Here is a 12,705-nt window from a genome sequence, read left to right on the forward strand (position 1 = left end):
CTCCAATTAACTTCCCAAAAGCTGGAAGTGGAGGTGTGGCTCAAGTGGTAAAGCCCTGCCCTGAGTAAAGATCACTATTTTCCTCTACACCCTTCTAGTTCAGTTGTATTGAAGGGAAGCCAATTTCTTGACATGAAACTCTTAAGGAAAGCAAATTTTTACCCCTACCCGGAAATAACAGATTAACACAAGAAAAAAAATACAATAGTTTTTGTGGGACAAAGGCCCCCCTGAAGAGATGAAAGGACTGTAGCTGTTCAGTAGAGCATGCCTAACATGTGTACATGTGAAGCCCCCTCCCCCAGCTCCCAAGCATGCAACTCTTAAAAATAGAAAGGAAACAAAAACCAAAACCTAAGTTATTTTGTGGTATATTGAGCAAAAAGAGGCAAGTACCAGTAGGGGGAAGGTGGCTCACGCCTGTAATTCTAGCTACTCAAGAGGCTGAGATCTAAGGATCAACAGTTTTGAAGCCAGCCAGAGCAGGAAAGTCCATGAGACTCTTATCTCCAATTAGCCACCAAAAAAGCCAGAAGGAGCTATGGCTCAAAAGTGGTAGAGCCGGGCACCAGTGGCTCACACCTGTCATCCTAGCTACTCAGGAGGCTGAGATCTAAGGATTTCAGTTCAAAGCCAGCCCGTTCTGGCTGATTGCCAATAAACCACTCAGAAAACCAGAAGTGGTGCTGTGGCTCAAGTGGCAGGCAGAGCGATAGCCTTGAGCTGAAGAGCTGAGGGACAACGCTCAGGCCCAAAGTTCAAACCCTACAACCTACAAAAAAAAAAGAAAAAAAGGTGATAGAGTACTAGCTTTCAGCACAAAAACTCAGGGACAGTACTCATGCCCTGAGTTCAAGCCCTCAGACCCACACACAGGAAAAAAGGCAATTATGTCAAAGTGGGGTAGCTAAAGAAAATGACTATTTGCATGTATATAGAAACTCTTTTAAATGTTTGTAGGTATTTGTCAACTTTCTGTTCTTGTTTCTGTTCTAGTTAAGACAATTCCTTGCTTTCAGGGAGAAAAAGAGAAGGGTAAGGATACCCTTCCCATTTGCTGATACTAGACCTTGAAATCAGGGCCTAGTCCCTCCCATCCCCAAGTGGTGCTCTACCATTTAAATCTCATACCTTACTTGTGTTTTTGTTGTTTTTGTTTTTGTTTCTAGAACCTTGATCTTCAGATCTCAGCATCTTGAGTAGCTAAGATTACAGGTATAAGCCACCAGCCCCTGGTTTCTCTTTGGTTTTATGATTCAATGAATCTGCATTTCTTAACTTCCAGACTAGATTCTTCCAGGGAGAAATTATCATAATTTACTAAACATCTACTGTGTGCCAGGCCTTTCATATTAGTTATTTCACAAACTTTAAAAAATTGCTAGCTGGGAACCAGTGGTTCACATCTGTAATCCTAGCTACTCAGGAGGCTGAGATGTGAGGATCGAGATTCAAAGCCAGCCTGGGCAGGAAAGACCATGAGACTCCTATCTCCAATAACCCACCAGAAAACTGGAAGTGGTGCTATAGCTCAAGTGGTAGAGTGCTTGCATTGAGCTGAAGAGCTGAGGGACAGCACCCAGGCCCAGAGTTCAAGCCTCCTGACTGACAAAAAAAAAAAATTGCTATAATTGATTTTTTAAATCCATGATAGCTAATATCATGTCTTTTTCTTTGCCATACCCACCCTCTTTTCTAGATCACCACAGGGCTATCAACACTAAAATAGTACTCCTCTGACTTTAATATGAAAGTGATTCATGTGGAGACCTTGCTCAATAGACATTCTGATTCAGTTGATCTGGGGTAAGGACCAAGATTCTGTATTTCTAACAAATTCCCAAAAGATTCTAATAAACATTTGCTGAATGTCCATTATCTATCTTGGCTAGGTGTGTGGACCTCAAAATGGCTTTCAATACCTTCCTTCCAATGGGAAAGCAGACCAAGTAAGGAAAGAGACAAAACAAAACCTTGAGTGACAATGAAGTTAGCACAAGGGAGAGAAGAGGGAGTTCTATGCTGAGGAAACAATACAAACAAAAAACACCAGCAATTTAGAGCACTACAATTTGTTTCACATAGTTGAAGCTTGGAATTAAGAGAGAACTGGCAAAAGATAATACTTCCTATTAACTGCCAGGCCCTGTTCACCAGGCTCTTTTCAACTAATAGGATTTAGTGGTAAGCAAGACAGACAAGATATCTGCTTGACTGAGGTTCAGATCCAAGAAGGATGATAAGATAAAGTAAGATAGAATAACTTAAAGTTGGACAAAACAGCCAGATGCTGGTGGCTCGTGCCTGTACTCCTAGCTACTCAGGAGGCTGAGATCTGAGACTTGATTGTGGTTCAAAGTCAGCCCAGGCAGGAAAGCCCTCAAGACTCTTCAATTGGGGCTGGGAAGGTGGCTCAGTGGTAGAGCACTTGCCTTACATGCATGAGGCCCTGGGTTCAATTCCTCAGCACCACATAAACAAAAAGAAAAAAGCCAGAAGTGGCGCTGTGGCTCAAATGGTAGAGCGCTAGCCTTGAGCTGAAAAGCTGAGGGACAGCGCCCAGGCCCAGAGTTCAGGCCCCATGACCGGACCCAAAAAAAAAAAAAAAAAAAGACTTCAATTAGAGCACTAGCCCTGAGCACAAAACCTCATGGACAGCACCCAGGCCTTGAGTTCAAGCCCCACGATTGTGTGTATGTAAGAGTGTGTGTATGTGTGTGTGTGTGTGTGTGAGAGAGAGAGAGAATGAGAGAGACAGAGACAAGACAGACAGAGACACAGAGAGAGATAGAGACACATACAGAGAGACAGAATATAAGATAATTTTCAATAGTGAAAAGTGTTGAAAAATAAAACATGGCTAACCAAGTGGTTGCTATTGGCTACCAGAAAAGTAGAAGAGAAAGCATGTTTGAGCAGCTGATTTTGTGTTGAGATCTGAATGAATGTAAAAATCTGGGAATAGAATAGAAGCAGATATAAGTTTATAAGCCTCAAGACAAAAACTTCCACGGTATAGAGCAGGCGCAGAAACAAAGACAATGTAGTTTCAAATACGACCCAGTCAAGTTAGGCATCCTCCTTTTCTCCCACATCTAATCACCAAGTAGTTTTGATCCCATAACCTGAAAAGAAAATAAGAAGCTAGACACTGGTTGCTCACACCTGTAATCCTAGCAACTCAAGAAGCTAAAATCTAATCAGAGGGAAACAGATGAAAAAATACAGCAGAGGGGCCCATCAGCAGCCCTGGACATTGATGCAAGTGAACTAAGCAACTCAAGGGCAGCAATGGGAGGGAGAGAATGAGAGAGAAAGAGGGAACAACTTACACTAAGCAGAAGGAAAGAAATGTACATATCACCCGATTTGGAAAAAATAGTTGTATTGTCAAAGTTTGTAGAGGTCACAAGCTTTATAGACCATGATAATGACAATAAGCCTTGTGAAGGTTAACATGTATTTGTGACTTTAGCTAAATATCACTATCCCACAATACTGTGAAATTTATCACTTAATCTCAATAAAGAATTTTTTTTTAAGCTAAAACCTGGAAGATCTTGGTTCAAAGTCAGCCCAGGCAAAAAGTTTGAGAGACTTTACCTCCAAATGCTGGACTGGAGATGTGATTTGCAGCCAGATGTGAGCAAGAAAGCTGATTGAGACCTCAAGATCCTAATTTCAAGCCCTGGTAACAGAAAATAAGTAAATAAACAAACAAAGCCTGTGCCAATGACTCACACCTGTAATCCTAGCTACTCAGGAGGCTGAGATTTGAGGATCAAGGTTCAAAGCCAGCCCAAGCAGGAAAAGTCCATGAAACTCTTATCTCCAATAAACCTCTCAGAAAACCGAAAGTGGTGCTATGGCTTGAGTGGTAGAGCGCTCCCTTTGAGCTAAAGGGCTGAGGGATAGTGCCTACGCTCAGATTTCAAGCCCCATGACCAACAATAATAAAAAATAAATAAATAAATGTGAAGTTTATCCCATGTGTTTGCCTTTAATTAATTAATTAGAGACCTGAAACTTCCTATATATTCTACTTTTTTGGGGGGAGGGTCCAGTCGTGGGGCCTGAACTCTGGGCCTGGGCACTGTCCCTCAGCTCTTCAGCTCAAGGCTAGCGCTCTACCACTTGAGCCACAGCGCCACTTCCAGCTTTTTTCTTTTTGTTTATGTGGTGCTGAGGAATCGAACCCAGGGCCTCAGGCATGCAAGGCAAGTGCTCTACCACTGAGCCACCTTCCCAGCCCTTTCCTATATATTCTAAAGTTCAAGAACCTCCTGCTTCACCCAGTCTCTCAAGCGGTGGGAGCCACCAACTTAGTTCCTACCATTGCCTTTCTCCTAAATTATTGGAAATCTTCCTGCTCCCAGTAATACATCTTTAATCCATTTTCTACATAATAGACACCGCTTTAGAAAATGAAAATCTGGTCTTTTTTTTTTCTGCCTTAAACCCTTCAGTGGCTCCCATCCCTCTATCAGATATGCCTAAATTCATCCCTATTATATTTTCCAATGGCTCTTGAGGATCTTTGCCCATATATCACTTACCATATACCCCTCTGTGCCCATGTTACTTTCTCCAAGTGTTCATATAGCATTTCCTTTGCCTCCTTCCACCTCTTCCTAACACATACCTATCTCCTGATCAAGTTCTACTCTTCCATCACATGCCCCGTGCATCCCTCAACTACCTCCCCATTCTTCTTTTGAACTGCAAGAACACATGGAATGTTCATGGAATGTTCTGTATTAAAGCACTAACTCAGCAGTCAATCAATCACTTACCTGTAGTGATCAGCTTCAAGCTCTCTATGAACTGGGGCTCCAGGTACACAACACCACGTCTGACCACGACCAACTTTAGAAGACTTATGTTGTCTAAAAAGAAATCCCTATTCATTGTCAGTCACTCCCTATTTCGTCCAAACTCCTCCCACCACCACGACTGTCATTGGAGATGGATAAGAGTTTATCTCAGCTTCTCCTTCATGAAAAATCACAGGTCCTTAAGATCCACTCATGGAAAGCATTTCAAGACAATCTCATAAAAAAGAAGTATCTCTTAAAGTAAACATTTTAGGAGGCCTGGGAGTGTGGCTTAGTGATATTGTTTGCCTAGCATGCATGAAGCCCTGGGTTTTGTTTTGTTTTATCTTTTTTTTTTTTTTGGTTGATCCTGGGGCCTGAACTCTGGGCCTGGGTTCTGTCCCTCAGCTCTTAAGCTCAAGGCTAGCACTCTACCCCTTGAGCCACAGCGCTACTTCTGGTTTTTTTTTGTTTTTGTTTTTTTTTTTCCTGCTTATGTGGTGCTGAGGAATCAAACTCAGGGCCTCATGCATGCAAGGCAAGCACTCTACCACTGAGCCAGCTTCCCAGCCCTGAAGCCCTGTGTTTGATTCCTCAGTACATAAACAGAAAAGGCCAGAAATGGCACTGTGGCTCAAGTGGTAGAGTGCTATCCTTGAGCAAAAGAAGCTCAGGGACAGTGCCCAGGCCCAGAGATCAGGCCTCAAGACTTAAAAACAAAAAAACGAAACAAAAAAAACCCTTCCTCCTCTTCATGCTCAAAATGGCAAGTCCTTTATGTAGCTTTTATACTTTCTGAGTGGGGAGAATACAAGCAGTCCTTCCAGCAACTCCTAGTCCTTAGACCACGGTTCTGGGTAGATGAGAAAGGTGAGGCCCACCCAAAATAGAGGTAATTTTCAGGACTTCCTTTTTGGGAGACATATCTTATGCCTAGGGTTGCTTCTACCACCTCTACTATACCACCTATTGGTACACAGATGTATTAGCCACTTAGAAGCTCTCCTAACCTCATTTAGGGACTTTTATGGAGGTTTCCTTATGTAGGAATAGTTGATTAAATCACTGATCATAAATAATTAACTCAATCCTAGAGCCCTTCCCCTTTCCTGAGGACAAAGAATGGTGTTGGGTTGAAAAGTTTCAACACTTTAATCATGACTTGGTTCTTTTGGAGTAATCTCACTTTATCTCTTGTTATGTTATATTAATTTATTATGCCTCTTTCTTCCCTCCTTCTCTCTCTCCCCCCAATCTATTCCCTCTTCTTTCTTTTCTTTCTTCTTCCCTTTTTCTTTCTAATAGAGTCAAATTTATCCTCCTGTCTCAGTCTGTACTGGAGTTTTAGGCAGTTTGCCACTATGCCCAGATGACTCATATAGTCTTTCTCTGTGTGTGTGCATGTGTGTGCGTGCATGGGCACGCACGCACAAGCACACCAGTATTGAAGCTTGAACGCCAGGCTTCAAACTCTGGTTCAGCTTTTCACTCATGTCTGGGGCTATACCACTAGAGCCATACCTCTTCTGGCCTTCCGGTGGTTAACTAAGAGATTTTTGTCTTCCACAGCTGGATTTTTGTCTCAAGGATTTTTGTCTTCCACAGCTGGATTCCAAAAAACTATGATTCTCAGTTTCAGACATCCTGAGTAGATAGGATTATAGATGTGAGACACGTGTGTGTGTGTGTGTGTGTGTGTGTGTGTGTGTGCATGAGTGCTTGAACACTGGTCCTAGGGCTTGAACTCAGGGCCTGGGCAGTGTCTGTGAGCTTTTTTACACAAGGTTAGCACTCTACCACTGGAGCCACAGCTCACTTCCAGCTTTTTAGTGATTAATGGGAGATAAGAGTCCCAGGGACTTTCTCCCTCTGGCTGGCTTCAAATCAAGATCCTCAGATCTCAGCCTTCTGAGTAGCTAGGACTTTTTTAAGGCTTTTTTTTTTTTTTAACTCTTGGGACTGGGAAGGTGGCTCAGTGGTAGAGTGCTTGCCTTGCATGCTTGAGGCCCTGGGTTCCATTCCTCAGCACCACATATGTAGAAAAAAGCCTGAAATGGCACTGTGGCTCAAGTGGTAGAGTGCTCGCCTTGAGCTGAAGAGTTGAGGAATAGTGCCCAGGCCCAGAGTTCAGGCCCATGACTGACCAAAAGTATAAATAAATAAAACTCTAGTGCTAAATTTAAGCAAGTGCTCTTTAACTGAGATACATGCCCAACACTTAGTGATACGGAGCCACTAGCCAGCCAAGAGTGAAGGGGAAATGTAAAGGAAATTAAAAATAAAAGACGGAATTGATTATAAGACCTCCAAGAGAATATTGTAATTAAGCTGCTTTTTTTTTTCCTTTTCTTTTTTTTTTTTTTTTTTGGTCGGTCGTGAGGCTTGAACTCTGGGCCTGGGCACTGACCCTCAGTTCTTCAGCTCAAGGCTAGCATTCTACTACTTGAACCACAGCACCACTTCCAGTTTTCTGAGTGGTTTATTGGAGATAAAGAGTCTCACTGACTTTTCTGCCAGGGCTGGCTTTGAACCACAATCCTCAGATCTCAGCCTCCTGAGTAGCTAGGATTATAAGCAGGAGCCACCAGCACCCGGCAGCTTTTTTTTTTTTGTAATTAAGTTTTTTAACTAGCCTTGTTGGCCCAGCAAAGCTGTGGAATGGCAAAGTTTGTTTGTTTGTTTGTTTTTTGAATACTCTACCCACTCTAAGGTGGTACTCTACCTTTGAACCTCCCTATAGCCAGTACTCTATCCACTTTGAAGATTACTATAGGCTTCATTATTCTAGTTTAAGGAGGATCAAAGAATAGTTTCTGAAAGAACAGATCTTATAACCTAGGTCACTAAACGCCTGCCTTAGAGGTCTAAAGTAATTGAGTAAATACACCCTCCCCCACACCCCGGGAAACAGAAACTCTGCCCCTGGGCTAGTCCCAGGGAGGAGCTTAAGCTCCAAGCCCTTTACATTTCAATACAAATTTGTGCTGGGGTAAAAATCATTGTCAAAGATGGCAAATTTTCAGTACTTTCCTCATTAACTTCCGATCACTTTCACTCCATCCATGTATTGCTTGAATTCTTTTGCTGGACTCAAGTACTGGGAGTGATTAGCTACACTGACTTTTAGGTAATATTTGCTAGCCCCTATATTTTATGAAGTGCTAGAAGAGAGGAATTTGAAGATTCCCAGCACAAAGAAACAATAAATGTTGAAAGAGGTGGAAAAGCTAATTACTGGATTTGATTATTGCTTTTGTTTTGTTTTGTTTTTTTCTGTTTTGTTTTTGGGTCCGGTCGTAGGGCCTGAACTCTGGGCCTGGGTGCTGTCCCTCAGCTCTTCAGCTCAAGGCTAGCGCTCTACCACTTGAGCCACAGTGCCACTTCCGGCTTTTTTCCTTTTTCTTATGTGGTGCTAAGGAATTGAACCCAGGGTCTCAGGCATGGAAGGCAAGCGCTCTACCACTGAGCCATCTTCCCAGTCCTGGATTTGATTATTGCATACGTACTTCTATCATGCTGTACTGTGCAAATATGTATAATTATTGTCCATGAAAACATAAAAGAAAATGTAAAAACTGCTTTTTTAAAGAAATAAATATTTGGATTTTAGAACTGTGATTTTTTTCTTATTTTTATTTTTATATTGAAATTACTTATATTTTAGTAAAACACACTTTGGGAGGTAGGAAAAAAACACACAAAAAGTGACAAAAAGTCAAAGGTAGTCAGGGTAGGGAGGAATACCACAGAATACCAGGTGAAAAGCAGATTCTCTATCAAGACAATCAGCTGAAGACAGACAGTGCATGCTTTGCATTTTGTCAATGTCCTTGTGAGACAAAGAGCCCAAATATATTAGTTATTTACATATTAACAGGACCCTCACAATGTGGTGTCTATTTGGACCCCACACTAGGCAAAACAATGTACTTGAACCAGTGCCAGGCGCCTCATTCTCTAGGTTTAGGGAAAAGAAGACTGAAGTAGAGACAGCAAGATTTGATCCAAGGTTCAGCCTGGAGACTTCAGAGCTAAACTAGATTCTTCCCCCAAACAGCTTCTCGACTGAGATCCCTTCTGTCTTTCTAATGTATTTTCTATACCCTAGGAGTAATAATGGTCTCCCTTCTCTTTGGCTAGATGGGAGCTGCCTATGGGAATGCAGGTCTCTTCCTAGTAACCATGGGAACCTTATTGGCATGGCAACTGCGGCAGCCCTGAGAAAGGCAGGGGGGAGGGGAAGGGAGCGGAGGGGAGGAGAGCAGTGGGAAGTGTTGTATTCCTAGGGAAAAGAGGTGATGTAGTTTTTCATCCTGCTGGGAGAAAGAGGAGGAGGAAAGGCAGCCAGCTGGACCTTTAGCTCCTAGGCTGGCACAAGGGACAAGTCCTGCAAGACTTGAAAATTCCTCCTTAAGCCCGGCGCTGGTGGCTCACGCCTGTAATCCTAGCTACTCAGGAGGCTGAGATCTGAGGATCGCGGTTCAAAGCCAGCCCAGGCAGGAGAGACCGTGAGAGTCCTATCTCCAATAACCACCAGAAAACCGGAAGTGGCGCTGTAGCTCAAGTGGTAGAGCGCTCGCCTTGAGCTGAAGAGCTGAGGGACAGCACCCAGGCCCAGAGTTCAAGCCCCACGACCGACAAAAAAAAAAAAAAAAAAAGAAAATTCCTCCTTAACCTAGTCCAAGAGGACGTGGGAGCAGGGCTAAAAGTCCATCTGAGCACCAAGACTAAAAGGATCAACGTTTTTTGGTTTTGGTTTTTGATTTTGTTTGTATTTCAGCTCAGCAGCACTAGGAAAGGTTTAGGGCTAAAAAATAATGTGAAAGATCTCTAGGAGCTCACCCTGAAGTGCTGGAATCATGATATTATATTTTCATAACTTTCATCATCCTGAGATGAAATACACCTTGTATTTCATACTTTTGTTGACAAATAAAAGGCACCTTTTTAAAAGAGATGTCTAGTAATGAGGAAATTTCCAATTAGAATTTCTTGCACTTAGAACAAGAAATAAATCTTTGCAATAGGTTTAAGAATGGCTGAGGCCAGGCCCAGGTGGTTCACGCCTGTAATCCTAGCTACTCAGGAGGCTGAGATCTGAGGATCAGGGATCAAAGCCAGCCCAGGCGGGAAAGTCTTTGAGACTCTTATCTCCAATAAAGCACTGGAAAACCGGAAGTGGCGCTGTGGCTCAAGTGGTAGAGCGAACATCTTGAGCTGAAGAGCACAGGGACAGTGCCCAAGCCCAGAGTCAAAGCCCCATGACCGACAAAAAAAAAAAAAAGAAAAGAATGGCTGAGGCTAGCTAGAAATGTGGCTTAGTGGTAGAGTGCATGCATGAAACCCTGGGTTCGATTCCTCAGTACCACATAAACAGAAAAAGCCAAAAGTGGGGCTGTGGCTCAAGTGGTAGAGTGCTAGCCTTGAGCAAAAAGAAACTCAGGGACAGTATTCAGGCCCCGAGTTCAAGCCCCAGGACTGGCACACATAAACACACACACACAAAGGCTGAAAAATCACAAAGAAATAATGGGACCAAGAACCCACCAGCATGATATAAAGATTACTTTAAATGGTGAACATTTAATCCATAGCAGATTAGAAAGAAATCTTACTTTAACTTACTTGGTGTGACTAAAGCAGGGCCTCCCCATACACAGAGCCTTTACTTTTCCACAAGGAAATTTCCTGATTGATAGAAGATTGGCACAGATTGAACAAAGGCACAAATGCACCACTTCAAGGAACTCTGTCCAGAAAAGAGCTTGATCTGCTGGCTTCAGATTAGAATGCTCCAGCCTTTCCTATAGAAGCCTTAATCACTATCCCTTTTGCTGTAAACCCTGAGAAAAAACATTAAAAAAAAAAACAAAAACAAAAACAGTTATATTAGGTAAAATTCTTTTCACAGTAAGCATATATAATGAGTCATTCTCTTTAATTTGGAGGGAGATGTCTTTTGGAAAGCTCCATTTAAGTAGTTATATAGTAACACCTTTTGGTTTTTCAGTTGTGTTCTTATTTACTTATTGCTACTACTAGGACTGGGCTTGTACTCAGGGCCTGGCTCTCTCTTGCTCAGCTTTTTTCTGGTCACAGCTGCCACTTAACCTCTCGAGCCACACTTCTAGTCTGACATTTTGCTGGTTAATTGAAGATAAAAGCCTCACAGACTTTTCTTCCTGGTCTAGATTCATTCAAACTGTGGTCCTCAGAGCTCAGCCTTTTGAATAGCTAGGATTATAGGTGTGAGCCACCCCTACATTGACATTTTAAAAGTGGTACTTTTTTTGGGGGGGGGAATCTGGTCATGGGGCCTGAACTCTGGGCCTGGGCGCTGGCCCTCAGCTCTTCAGCTCAAGGCTAGTGCTCTACCACTTGAGCCACAGCACCAGTTCCGGCTTTTTTCTTTTTGCTTATGTGGTGCTGGGGAATTGAACCCAGGGCCTCAGGCATGCAAGGCAAGCATTCTACCACTGAGCCACCTTCCTAGCCCAAATGGTGCTTTTTGTTTTTGAGACAGGATTTGACCTTACACTATACTGGCTTTGAACTCAAGAGCTCCTGCTTCATCCTCTCGAATGCTGGGATGGCAGAATTGTGCCCTAACACCTGGCCAAAATAGCATCTGTATCCACAATATGATCATATACCATACAATTCACCCTTTTGGGATGGGGGTGCTGAAGTTTGAACTCAGGGCCTGCTAGGCAAGGACATTACCACTCAAGCCACAGCTCTGGCTTTCAAAGTGTAAAATCCAGTGGCTTTTAGTATAGTCTTATAGTTGTATAGCTATTTTTACCATCTACCACTCTCTAATTTTAGTACTCTTACAGTATCCTCCAAAAACACTAAGGAATACACATACATTAGCAGTCACTTGCCTTAGCTCTTGGCAACCACTCATCTACTTTCTGCATTTATAGTTTGGCCTATTCTGGACATTTTATATAAATAGAATCATATGTGTCTTTCTGTGTCTGGCTTCTTTCAATTAGCAAGATTCTTTCCACTTTATTTATTTTTTTGAACTGGTACTAGGGCTTGAACTCAGGGCCAAATTACATCTCTACTTCCAGCTTTTTGCTGGTTAATTGGAAGAAATGAGTCACTTGCATTTGTTTGCCAGAGGTGGCTTCAAACCATATCTTAGCCTCCTAGGTAGCTAGGATTACAGGCATGGACCATTGGTGTCTGGTTACCTTTAAAAAATGTTTAATATTCTAAATAAAGTTGCTATGAACATTTAAGTATGGATTTTTGTGTACATGTATTGATCAAGTCTTTTTTTTTCAGAGGAGGGGGGTCCGGTAGTGGAGCCTGAACTCTGGGCCTGGGCACTGTCCCTCAGCTCTTCAGCTCAAGGCTAGCGCTCTACCACTTGAGCCACAGCGCCACTCCCGGCTTTTTTCTTTTTGCTTATGTGGTGCTGAGGAATTGAACCCAGGGCCTCATGCATGCAAGGCAAGTGCTCTACCACTGAGCCACCTTCCCAGCCCTTGATCAAGACTTATACATGATATGAAATGGTAAACCTGGTAAATAGAAGAAATTTAAATTTCCTACTAACCATGCTTTCCTTTATTCCCACAGCCCTCCTTCTTCCTCTCTCCTTGGAGTAGCTGGTCAGTATAATGTAATATCCAGGTATGGTAGTGTAAAATTCTCTTCCCATTAAAGAAAATCTTCTCCTTTTTCTTTCTTGTGCATGTGTATATGAGTCTTCGCATGTGTAGCCTAGACAGGTATTCTGACATTTGAACCATACCCTCAACCCTTTTATTTATTTATTTGGTCCAGTCGTGGGGCCTGAACTCTGGGCCTGGGCGCTGTCCCTCAGCTCTTCAGCTCAAGGCTAGCGCTCTACCACTTAAGCCACAGCGCCACT

This window comes from Dipodomys ordii, unplaced genomic scaffold, assembly GCF_000151885.1.
Source record: "Dipodomys ordii isolate 6190 unplaced genomic scaffold, Dord_2.0 Scaffold10, whole genome shotgun sequence".
Taxonomy (NCBI): Eukaryota; Metazoa; Chordata; class Mammalia; order Rodentia; family Heteromyidae; genus Dipodomys; species Dipodomys ordii.